Raw genomic sequence first — 13,792 nt, 5'->3', positions numbered from 1 at the left:
GGGAAGTCGGTTCAAGAGAGATCAAGTTTTTAATGAATCAGTGCATATTACAAAATGGCAAACATTAAAAATTATATAATCTTATAGAGTTCTTAACACAAAAGTTTGATAGACAAGATGCTAGATTTGATGAGTTAAATGCTAGATTGATGAGTTAAATGCTAATTTTATAAGCAAATGCTAAGTTAGACCAAGTGTTTAAAAATCAAAATGCTTGGACACGTACGTTTTAGGGGTTTCAGGGTTTTGAGAGGGATTGGAGAAGTGCTTTTTGAGGGTTTCAGAGGGTGGAGGGAGGTAGTAAGAAGAGTGCTGTTCGTGGGTTTGATGCATGGAAGAGATTGAGAGACGGAGAAAAGAAGAGAGAGAAAGAGAGAGATAAATTGAATTAAATGGCTGCCTTCATTTTAAGCCTAGGAGGGCGAAGTTAGGGCGCAGCCGGCCTCTCTTACACTCAACCCTCTAATACAATGATAGAACAACTAACTACAGTAATTAATAAGTTATACAAATGAAACTTGAGAGAGTGAGAGAGACAGAGTGTGAGAGAGACTGATAGAGAGAAAGAGAGAGAGAGTGTGTTCGAGAGAAAGAGTCTGACAGACAGAGAGAGAGAGAGAGAGACAGACAGTCAAAAAGGAAAAGAGAGAGATATTTAAGAGAGTGATATGATAAGAGATTGAGGGAGAGTGAGAGAGATGAAGAAAAAGAGAGAGAGAGTCTGATAGAGAAAGTCTGACAGAGATTAACCGACAAAGGGAGACAGACAGTCAGAGAAAGAGAACGACAGAGAGGGAGAAAGAGAGAGGAAATGATATAGAGAGAGTCTGAGAGACAAAGTCTGACAGACAGAGATAGACTGACAGAGAGGGACAGACAAACAGAGAAAGAGACCGAGAGAGAGAAAGGAAATAGAGGGAGATGGATAAGAAGAGAGACAGTAAGAGAAAAAGTCTGACAGACAGAGAGAGACAGACAGTCAGAGAAAGAGAAAGAAAACGAGAGAGGAAAAAAGAGAGATTGATTGATTGATTGAGTACTTTATTTATGTAGATTACAATATATATACTGGCTTATACACTTATATACAATAGCTTACAATACAGCAAAAATTATAGATGAATTTTACATATATAGACTAAGAAAATAATTATTGAACTGTATATGATATGGAAAAGCAATTTGTAATATAATAACTATAGATAATTATATTGTTATGCATCTACATAAATGGCGGAGCTTGGACATATCAAGGTCCATTCTCGGAAGAATATTAAAAATATCCTCCCCACTAACTCTCTACCAAAACGTTAATTTCATTAATTAAACAAAGGATTTATTCATTAATGGAAATATTGTAAAAGTTTTAATAATATGAATATTATATTTATGAAGAGAAAAAAAACCGAAAATTAAAAAGTAAAATAATTATGTAGGTGGATAAGATCAATATTGATTAATAAAATGGAGTAGGCTGAAAGCTGAAAGTAAGTTAGATCAGGGTAATCAACCTTTAGTAATACACAGCAGTATGCAGTGAATATAATAACATGAGTTACGTATATATATATATATATATATAATATATATATAATTATATATATATATATATATATAATATGATTAATAAAATGGTCCTAGTATCAAACAGTTAAGAGACCTCCTCCAATTATACTCTACAACATCCAAGACTATCAAGTAGTGTATAAGATTTTGAATGAAAAAATAAAAGACTCTTATAAGATCACACTATTGAATAATGGTAGCTTAAATCAACGTTGAATCTGAGGATAATTATAGACTAGCTACATCATGCTGAATGACAAAAAATAAATTGGTCTTCGTTTGAAAACAAGCAAACGAGACCCATTAGAGTAATAGTGAAGAAGTTGCACAGCACTTGCAATCCACAGGAAATAAAAGAGGAACTTCAGGAAAAAGGATTTAAAATTTTGGACGTGGTAAACATTCTTAAATGGAAAACAAAAGAACCACTCCAATATTCATGTTAACTTTGAAAACACAGAGAGCATAAATAGAATTTATGAAATATGTGCAATTATGGGTATGAAGGTGAAGTAGTCCCCCTGAAAAAATCGACATTTCTACCGCAATGTAAAAATTGTCAAACCTGGGGACACACTAAAAAATACTGCCAGAAGGAGCCTAGGTGCGTGAAATGCGCTGGTCCCACATCACTATCAACTGTACTAAGAGTAAAGAAGTTAAGCCTAAATGCTACAATTGTGGGATGGAGCACCCTGCTAATTATAGAGGATGTGTTGTAGCACAAGAGTTGCAGGCACTTCGAAATAAGAAAAAAGCAATAAAATCTATTTCGTCAGTCAACAAAAGAAACGATCCTATTGTGCCACAGAGAGCTGAAATAAATGACAGTAGAGTTAAGGAGAACCAGAGTTATGCTGATAAGCTGAAAAATAAAGTACCTATCAACAGTAACGAAAAGTCAAGTCTTCAAGATTACAACTTGAGTAAAGATTTGGAACTGAGCATTACAACTCAACTTAAATTGATTCTTGAGAAACTAGTTGTGCAAGAAGGCCTCAATAAATCTAGGTAGGTTAGAAAAACTGGAAAATATTTCAGTTCCAGAAGTCATTCACAAGAAGCATGGAAAATAGATTCAAAATAATGACTTGGAATGCTAATGGATTACTACAGCACAAAGATGATCTATTAGCAATTCTAATTGAGCATAAAATAGATGCCTGTCTCATTCCGAAATCATTTCACCAAAGAATCCTACTTAAAATTAGAGGGTACAAAACGTACCATGCCATACATCCCAACAACAGCGCTAGAGGCGGAAGTGCGGTTATTGTAAGAGAAGAGCTAAACCATCACGAGTTCAAGAAGATAGAATTGCAGGAGTTCCAGTCGATTTCAATCAAAGTCAAAAATCGGTAGACCATCTGGTACGATCATATTGGAGCGTCTACTGTCCACCACGATTTAATTTGAAGAAGATAGAATATATTGATTTCTAAGCAACTTCACAGGGAAATTTATCATCGGAGGAGACTTCAATTCAAAGAATACACAATGGGGGTCCCGACTGACCACAACTAAAGGAAGGAGCTATTACTGGCTGTTAATGAATACCACTGCGATGTCACTCAACAAGGAAACCACTTACTGGCCAACAGACAAAACAAAAATTCCAGACCTGATAGATTTTTCATCACAAAAATATTTCACCAAACTGTGTAGAAGTTGAAGAAAAATTTGATCTCAACTCTGACTATTCGCCAATAGTTTTGACAATGCACAGTGCAGCTGTTAAAAAAGAAATGCACCTAGACTCATCAACAGGTACACAGATTTAGAAACTTTTAAAAATATGATAGACTCTAAAATAGACTTGAACACATCTCTGCAAACTATAGATGAACTAGAAACTGAAGTCCAGGAGTTTGTAATCATATCCAACAATGTGCCTGGGAAAATACCACTACTTCAAAGCAGGATTTTCAAAGGTAATTGCTATCCTGTAGCGGTAAGAGAGTGATAGAAAAAAGAAGAAGAACAAGAAGATCATGGCAATCAACAAGAAATCCAAGAATTAAAACAGAACTTAATAGAATTACTAATGAACTGATAAAGATGATACAGGATGTAAAACAACATGATATCAATAAATACTTAGAAGAGTTAACCAATGAGTCTACTAGAAATTTTTCATTATGGAGATCAACCAGGAAACTGAAGAGACCTCTTGAACAAGTTACACCGATAAGGAAGAATCAAGATTGCTGGCAAGGAGCAATAAAGAGAAAGCCAATTGTTTGCTGATCATCTGGAAAAGGTTTTCTCACCTCATGAGGAAACATATAGATGAGAATCCTCATCATCTTGGAGCAGGAGTTATCACTCCAACATCGCCAAGGGAGGTAGAATATGAGATTAAAAATTTGAGCAGAAAGAAAACGCCAGGATTCGACTTAATAACTGGAGAGATTCTACAGGAGCTCCCAAGAAAAGCAATTGTGAAGCTATGCCATCTCTTCAACGCTTCATTCTGATTGAAATATGTGCCAAGTTTCTGGAAGGTAGCCGATGTCATCATGATACCAAAACTGGAAAGCCACCACATGATGTAACCTCGTATAGGCCAATTTCACTACTGCCAGTAATATCAAAATTATTTGAGAAACTTCTACTGAAAAGATTAAAGCCTTATCTGGACGATAATGGATTAATACCAACCCATCAATTCGGATTTCGAGATAAACATAGTACAATAGATCAGGTGCACAGAATAACAAATATTATTGAAAAAACATTGGAGGAAAAGAAAGTTTGCTCTGCAATTTTCCTTGATGTAGCACAGGCTTTCGACAAAGTATGGCATCAGGATTGTGCTACAAAATGAACAGTTCTTACCAACAGAATACAGTCTGATACTGAAATCATATCTTCAAGACCGTTATTTCAGGATAAAACAAGATGATGCTTTTTCATCTCTCAGAGAAATCAGGGCTGGAGTTCCTCAAGGAAGTGTGCTGGGTCCCCTCTTGTACCTCCTATACACATCTGATATACCTCAACCCGAAAACGTAACAGTAGCAACATTTGCTGATGACACAGCAGTTTTATCAGTTGGTGAAACTGTTGAAGTTTCTACAGAGAAATTGCAGGTGGCAGTCAACAGAATCAATGTTTGGACAAAACACTGGCTTATAAAATTGAATGAAGCAAAATCAGTTCAAGTCAACTTTACAAACAGAAGAGTTCAATATATCCCCTTAACACTCAATGGGAATATTGTACCCTACTCCAACACTGCAAAGTATCTAGGCATGACGCTGGATGCCAAGCTTAGATGGAAGGAGCATGTGAAGAAGAAAAGAGAACAAGCTTGGCATAAAATCAAGAAAATGTACTGGCTACTTGGGAGGACATCAAAGTTGTCAATTATAACAAATTGCTTCTCTACAAGCAGATTCTCAAGCCGGTGTGGACCTACGGAATTCAACTGGGAAGAACAGAAAGAAGAAGAAAAAGAAGAAGAAGAAGAAGAAAAAGAAGAAGAAGAAGAAAAAGAAGAAGAAGAAGAAGAAAAGGAAAAATAATCATCATCGCAACAACAATATTCAAGTAATCATTATAAATATAAGATCAAGAAGAGAAACGAGAAAGAAAAAAATAAGGAAGTAGAGGAGACGATGGAGAAAGTGCTAGATTATTTTAGATGAGTTTTAAATAGTATTGAACGGTGAAGTATGAAAAATATTATATAGTATTAGAAGTATAATTAACTATTGGGAGTTGCAATAACGATAAAAGTAGTAAATGAGAACTGAATAGTTTAGTGATGAATGTCTAAGATAACGTTAAATGAAAAACACAGCCCCTATATAAGCATATGAACAGATACCCACCCCTCTGTTCTATCAATAATCTTCACACATTAGCTTCTATTGTTCAAGCTGTGGCAACAGTAGAAGATATCATTATATAAAAGAGATTACTATCTTTACCTATAGATTACATCCATATCTATAACGTATGTTAATCATCCAATTTATTTGAAATTCAGCATTTCGAAAATTATTAATTATGGAAATAATTTGGTAAGAGATGTAATAATTATTAGTAAGAATAGAGATAATGATTCTCTAAGTACCCTCTGGAGTATAGTAGTTGATGCATTGAACGTAGTTTTGGGAATTAATATCAAGATAAATTATTAATCAGTATTAACAAATGTGGATCTCCTTAGTTTGAAATATTGCCTCATGTATAATCATAAATAGCAGTGGAAAGATTCATTTATAGAACAGAAAGCCAGCTCATGAAAAATGCCAAGGTATATCTACTGTGAAATGTATTAATACGAATTTCCTATTATCGTAGAGAGGGCACCTTAGTCATCGAATCCTGAAATGATTTAATTTACCTTTATTTTTTGAAGGTCGGTCATCCTCTCGACTGTGTGGACCCTCTTGGATCCTCCCTCGCCGATAGAGATCTTGATCCTCCGTCCGATGACCAGACATTCCTATGCCCATGACGGTCGGCCGCAGCGTTGAGGATCTTGAGACGCTCCGCAGTCAGATCCTCGCGAATGGTGACGCCGGAACCCTTCAGCTTCCTCTTAGCGTCGAAGATCATCTTCCTGGTCCGGTAGCTGCAGAGTCGTACTATGATGGGTCGGTCCTTGGGTTTAGCTTGCCCTTGTTGAGGTGGTTGACGCCTTCCAACGCGATGCGAGCGGTTTACATCCGCCAGAGTCACGGGCACGTTCAGCTTCTTGTTGAAGACATGAGCGCCAGCAGGTCCGTGTCTTCTTTGTCGCTCTCCGGGATCCCAAAAATACGTATGGAATGTCGGCGCCCATATGCTCGAGGTCGTCGACCTTCAGGTGACAAGACACCTCAAGCTCACGAATTCTATCGTGCAGCTGTTTGTTCTCCTCCTTCAATGCCTGAAGTTCCTCAAAGATAGACTTCACTGCCATTGATACAGCACAATGGACAGACTCTTCGATTTGCTGTCGAATAATTCGGAGGGTCTCTTCAGACAGTGATCCAGAAATAGCTGGCCCTGGCTTCGGAGCAATGACCTCATTCCTCGGTGTGCCTCTGTTCGGTCGAACCATCGTGTACCGTTAGGTGGATTTACACTTTTACAGGCGAGAAGGTAGACTGAAGAATTAGGAATGTTTTTTCAAGATAAATAAAAAGAGTGTGAGTTAATCAATAATATAATTTCACTATTGAATTAAGCTCGAGAAACTGAATAACTAGATGTATAATTTGAAGTGAATTGAACTGTATAACCCTACGAAATATCTGTTAGAAGACGGAGCCGAACTGACACACGTTTACTCACTCGACATAACCAGAGAGTCCTTCCTTTGAGAGAGATTGGTAGAGAGAAAGAGTGAGAGAGTGTGAGAGAGAGAGGTAGAGAGGTTTGAAAGACTGAGAGACACAGAAAGAATGGAGAGAGATTGAGTGAAGAGAGAGGAGAGAGAGTGAGAAGAGAGAATTGTCTTTTGGGATGCACTCCTGGTGCACTACAGTTGTTCTTAACCGCTAATGCTAATTGAATAGCTTTTTCCCCCCCTATAGTGAGATTCCCTGCCACTGTAAGTATCACCAATAAACAACGTCAATACCTCCTATTCGAAATAATACTGACAGATTGAAGTGAACCTCAACGTAGGCCAGTAGCGGCGGTGGCGATGTTCCCTTTGTTTTGACACTTGCTAGGCGTGCGTGTGTGCGAGTGCGCGTGTGAATGATGGATGTGAGTGAGTGTGTGCGGATGATCCGGGATAAGAGCGTTGGCGGTTGTGTTCTTTGGCGTCGCGGCGCGGCGCGCGGCATTGCTTTGCATAATTCAGACGTCGCTCTGCCGTCAGTTCAGACTTTGCCGTCGAAATAATTTTGGTGCGTTCTGTGTTCCCCATATCACAGTAAAACTTCTCTGAATTTAATTCACACAATTAGATGCTCGTTTTCCCATATCATAGCTAAAACTTCTCTGAATTTAATTCTCACAATTGGATGCGCGTTTCTAGAATTGGATGAGAGTGGAATTTGTGATTCATGACTTGATTAGAAAATTAAGTTTCATTGGCCATGCACAGGCCTGGAGTTCATGTGGGCATCATCCTCAGCAAAAAAAGAAGGAACAATATTCATTGGCGTAGATAGCTGTTTAACATTGGGGGGGACGTACTGAGGGGTCTGGGGGAGACCCCCCCAGTCGATGGTGGTCTGAGGGGGTGCCCCCCAGTAAAGATTTTTTTGAAAAGTAGCTCATTAAAATGATGGTTTTTTAAGCATATTTCACTTCAAATCCGTTTTAAATCCTCTAATTTGGCAGTGGTAAATTAGTGGGTGAATAAAATTCTGAGTTACTGGTTTTATAAGTTTTACTAAATACAAATATTATTTACAAAAAAAAAAAAACAGCATAATAAAACAGCACTAGTTGTATTGTTTGTTTTGATTACCAATCAAAGCAGGATAGCTAAATAACCATAAAAAGTTCTCCACTCACAAACCATACAACGCTGTAATCTTTACTTAAAACTGTGTTACAAAGATCAACATAAATCCCCATGAGTAATTACATTTTTCAAAACAAATTTAAAATCTTTCTGATTGTAACTCTTGTAACTTTCCTTGTTTGGAGAGAGTTTCAGATACAAAATACTTATGTAACAATCGTAACATAATAGATGAGTGTGTTAGTGTGTGTTGGTGCATAATGAGGATAAGTTATAGATTCTACTAGAATACTCAGCACACTGGTCACTCTTGTCATACATACAAACGACGCTATGTATAAATATTTCGTACAAGGCAAGTTCATTCCCAATTTACAAATAAACTAATAAAAATGTGTTATCATAATTAAAAACTTCAATAAATTTTTCCGGGGGACATAGCCTAGGCCTATACCTTAACATATTGGGAGGGACGCGTCCCCCGTGTCCCCCCTACAGGTTCTACGCCCATGACAATATTAGTTGCGTGTTTCTAGAATTCGATAAAGGTGTAATTTGTGATTCATGACTTGATTTAAATCAAGTTTCATCAGCTATGCACAAGCCCGGATCTCATGTGGACATCATCCTCAGCAGTAAAGAAGGAAAATCCACTTTGTAAAGCGGTGTTGAGACTGACGTTATCTAAGCTCCAACTCTCAATTTTGGACAGTAGCCTACGTAATACAACTAACGTCATCAAAATTTCTAAAAAATCTCACACACACTAGCCTGACTCAAATCGTGAAGCGAAAGCAAACTTTGGTTGAGAATGATGCTCAGATGAGCACCAGACTTGTGCATGGGTAATGAAACGGATGATGATGAATAATTGATGCTGATGATGATAATGATAATGAGAGTAATGCACATGTTGGATTGATTGGTACATTATCTTGTAGGAATAAATTATCTTACAAGAGCTAGAAATGAGTTTATTTTGATGCGATTGTTGCATTTATTCTTTCTACAATCTATTCATCTATAAGTTCTCATCTGCAGTTTGCAACTTACGGAAATCATTTGATAATGACTTGGAAAAATAGAATACAACAAACGTGTATATACTAATATAATAATAATAACAATGAATACACTTGATAATAATCTATAAACTTTGATCGAAATCACAATTTTCTTTCAACAGAGATCTATTCATTTCAACTCTTTCATATTAGTTCATTCATATTTATGAATGATTCTCATCTTTTAACGGAAAGAATACTGTGCAAGAAATGCTCTCTATTTGTTCAATAAAATGATCATCTAACGTCTTCATAGCAATTACACCAACTCTAATTTGATAATTCTAGGGGTCGAAAAACACGAGGCGTTTTTTCATAAGAGTCAGCATGACAGGACAGGAAGCTCTCCGATTGGTTGATTAGGTTGGCGTATCGAGAATCAGCCAATTTGTAGAGCTTTTCGTCTAAAAAAACGCCTCGTGTGTTCGAGGCGCTAATTCGACCCTAATTCTTATAAAAAAATTTCGACCAATCGAAATATTAATGCTATTAAAGCTCTAGCATGATATCGTACAGATATCACTGTAGTAGATTCACTGCCACTCAGTAGTTGTCAATGAAGAATTCAACAAATTCTACCTCAGTGGTCAATGAAATAAGCTGTTCAAAATTCAACAACTTCTGCTTCAATGAAGATCAGTCAATCAAAGTATCTAGCTTATCAAAACCCTCGTTTGATAGGCAGCTGTGTTGCGATCACTTTGTTACAGTCCTAAAGGGATAAGCCCTTTGCCCTTTGTGAGGTGGGTGGTAGGGGTTCGGTGGGGCAGGCCACACCTTTGCATGATCTGACAAAGGGCCGCCCAAGGGACCAATCACACGGGCGCGTTGGACAATGAAATAGGGCCAGATGCGACGCCATTTTGTAGCTAGGCCCTTATTCAGTCACCTTTGTTGGCCGGGGGGGCTTGATCGCCCTTCACTTCGCATCTGTTCACACCAAAGTTAATGTAGGGACTTTGCCCTTAGGCTCAGTGCTTGGGTACTTGGCCCTAGTGTGTCGGTGAGAGGAATTGCGAAAAGAGTACTTGAAATAGTGACCATAACTGTTGCTGTTATAGAGTTGTAGCGATCGATTGTTACTTCAATGGTTATTGTTACTTCAAGTATTCTGTTATTGAGAAAATGAATTAATCCGTTCAAAATCACTATAATATTTCTATACTATTTCTACTATTTCTGTTTGTAGCTTTAAGACATTTTCTTCATCTTGTATTGTTCCAATTTAATATTGATATTGAATCAATATGAATGACAAATTAGCTCCAATAAATAATTCTCCATTTTACTTACCTTGCCCTATTCCATAGGTAAGGAAAGTATTGCTTTCCGAAAAAAATTAAGGTACCCCAATTCCTAAATTTCTATACGTTTCAAGGTCCCCTGAGTCCAGAAAAGTGGTTTTTGGGTATTGGTCTGTAAGTGTGTGTGTGTATGAGTGTATGTGCATCTGTGTACACGATATCTCATCTCCCAATTAACGGAATGACCTGAAATTTGGAACTTAAGGTCCTTACACTATAAGGATCCGACACAAACAATTTCGATCAAATGCAATTCAAGATGGCGGCTGAAATGGCGAAAATGTTGTCAAAAACGGGGTTTTTCGCGATTTTCTCGAAAACGGCTCCAACGATTTTGATCAAATTCATACTTTCAGAAGTCATTGATAAGCTCTATCAACTGCCACAAGTTCCATATCTGTAAAAATTTCAGGAGCACCGCCCTTTTCTATGCAAAGTTTGATTTTAGATTCTCAATTATCAGGCTTCAGATACAATTTAAACAAAAAATTTCAAGTGGAAAAGATTGAGCATAAAAATCTCTACAATTGATGTCCAGTAACATTTTCACCTAAAATTGAAAATTAGCTCGAAATTCGAGAAAATAAGATTATTCAATTGCAAACTGTTGATTCTATTAAATCATTCACTATGAAGAGATAGACTTCGTGTGTTTGCAGCGCTATTGTCCTGTCACCAGCTGGCTCAGATGTTAGAATTAGTAGACTTGAGATGCTCGTGAACACTAGCGTCAGGTGATCAATTTTCATAAAGGCAAGGGAAGTTGTGTGAGTGCGCCACACCAGATTTTTATGTATGAAGTTGATCAAACACTACCGATGGTCGAATTATTCAGTTTTCACTAAAGGCTGTTCGGTAAACTTTTTATTTTCATTTAAATTCAGATAACTCTTTTCAATATAATTGTTAAGATCATTATAAGAGTGAGAAAAAGTGGCAACTGGAATTTTTAAGTGGGTTGATAAGCGAGTTATGGGTTGTTGAAGTGCTAAACTCCGTTTTCTTTCCAGATCATAAACGGTTTCGAATTTTCCATTGGAAGTTTTTCAATACATTCAGTATATCATTGGCTTTGTTCCAATATACGTTTTTTCGCGATTAATGCCATAAACAACAAGTTATCAAATTTACAAAAATGTTACTTTTTTATTTATGACCGATATGGGGGATAAAATGTATTAGTTTGGAAAGATATATATTTTGAATTTTCAAGAGAAGCTGATCATGAGGGTCATCAACCAGAAGCCTCCACGCTATGCATCAGACCAGCTATTCAATGAGTTTGACGTGATGGATGCAAGACAGCTTTACTCCAAGGAGATACTATGCAGATTACACAAGAACCCAACAACATTTCAAACTAGAAACCACAACCACAACACCAGATACAGGAATCTTCTCATCACCAGTTTTGCAAGGAAGGCACTATACCAGAGACATTTCAATCATTTAGCACCAAAATTATATAATCTACTTCCTGCAAACTTTAAACAGATTAATCTTCCTAGAAAGTTCAAAGCAATAGTACACAATTGGTTGATGAGCAAAGGAAGACAGAACATAGAAAAAATTATTTCAAATAACAACTAACCACCTAATAACTTACTAAACACCAACTAATTGATAATACACACAAAAAACTAACAAAACCTACTCTAGAACATGGTACGCCATAGTGGAGTAGGTCAATTTCCACACAGAAATAACTAAACAAGTAGAGAACACATTATAAGAATCTTTTGTAACTAACTATTGTATGTAATATTGTAATTTATCTAATATTTTTGTAATTGATGTAGTTTTAGTTTTTTTTTTGGGAAACAAACATTTATTTATTTTAGTTCCCGGGCTGGCAACTAATTTTTGGATAGTAGTTCTCATCGAATTTCCATCTAGCTGTTAACCCTGTTGTCAATGTCTGCAGTAGCAGAGGTCTTCGGGGTGATTTGCAGCATTTATTTAGGATTCTCGTTAAATAATAATTATTTGTTTATTTAATATAGACGAAACCGTTTATGATCTGGAAAAAAAACTGAATCTAGAAAGTTAGAACTTCAACAACCCATAACTCGCTTATTAGACAGATTATCTAATTTAAATAATGATAAAAGTGTACCGAACAGAGCGAAATCTATATTTTTCCAATTCCTTGGTTGTTGGTAGTCCAGTTTACTATTTTGATGTAATCATCAATATATTCACACTTTTTCAATCTAGAAAGTTCAAGACATTACAGGATCATGTTGGAATAATAATTTCTATCTGTGCAGTACTTTAGGTTACTCAAAGTTTTAAGAGAACACATTTCTTGAACATTTTTCGCTGTGAAACCTCTACTTACTCAGTACAGTGTGTACTGAGAATTGATTCAAGTATTTCAATTATAATCTATTTAGGAAACTCTGTATCAACAAAATTGAAGTTAGTCTTTGTATTCAAACACTAAATATACTCGGGGGACTTGGTACTACCTCTTTCATCCACACTTGAAGGATTCAAATTTCAACAATACAAAAAACTTTTGTTTTTATTATTATTGTTTCTTGTACCATACAGCATAGTAGGCTAATTATTTAGCAGTATAATTGTGTAACAAAGAAATGTTAGGTATATTTATTTATTTATTTATTCGTTGATATAATTACAAAAATCATATGAATATGATCGGGATAGAACAACAGGCATAGCCCAAAACTATTCTGTTCCCAAATTTTGAAAATAATGAAATGTCCGAAAAAATAGGTTATATTATATTGTAATGTTTCGTTTTTCTCTTAAAGAAATATGAATTTTTTTATTTTTGATATTAGTTTTTTTATGAGCATAAGTAGTTGGAAAATATGGCTAATGACTCTTGGTTATATTATTATTATGACTGCATATGGCAAGGTTTAAATGAGAAATATTTCTTTGTATTCTTACATTGTTATATTTTTGAGCCGTAGCATTCTATAAATATGGATTATAACTTTATATTTTTGGCTAATGACTTTTGGTTATATTATTATTATGACTGCATATGGCGATGTTTAAATTAGAAACATCAATCCTAGATTGTTTCTTTGTATTCTTACATTGTTGTATTTTTGAGCCGTAGCATTTTATAAATATGGATTATAACTTAATATTTTTGTTTTGTTTTTTCTTGTTATATTGTACTGTACTGTTGTTTATGAGTAGCAATAAATTCTATTCTCTTCTATTCTATTCTTTTAGCAACAACAAAATTAAATTACGGCAAAGCAGTTTTTCTCAATCAACAATTGAAACGTCAATTTTCTGTCAAAATTGAAACGACATTTTCCTGTTTTGCTGTAGGAAGAAGACATGTGTGAGCGTACTTATGTCACTGTCTGTATTGGTGTTTGTATGAAAGAGAGAGAGAAAGAGGAGGCGAGTGAGAGAGTTAAGAGCGAGAGAGAAGATAGAATGAGAGAGAG

Source organism: Nilaparvata lugens, chromosome 6 (genome assembly GCF_014356525.2).
Source record: "Nilaparvata lugens isolate BPH chromosome 6, ASM1435652v1, whole genome shotgun sequence".
Lineage (NCBI taxonomy): Eukaryota > Metazoa > Arthropoda > Insecta > Hemiptera > Delphacidae > Nilaparvata > Nilaparvata lugens.
The sequence above is the reverse complement of the archived record's forward strand: the minus strand, read 5'-3'. Positions refer to the sequence as shown.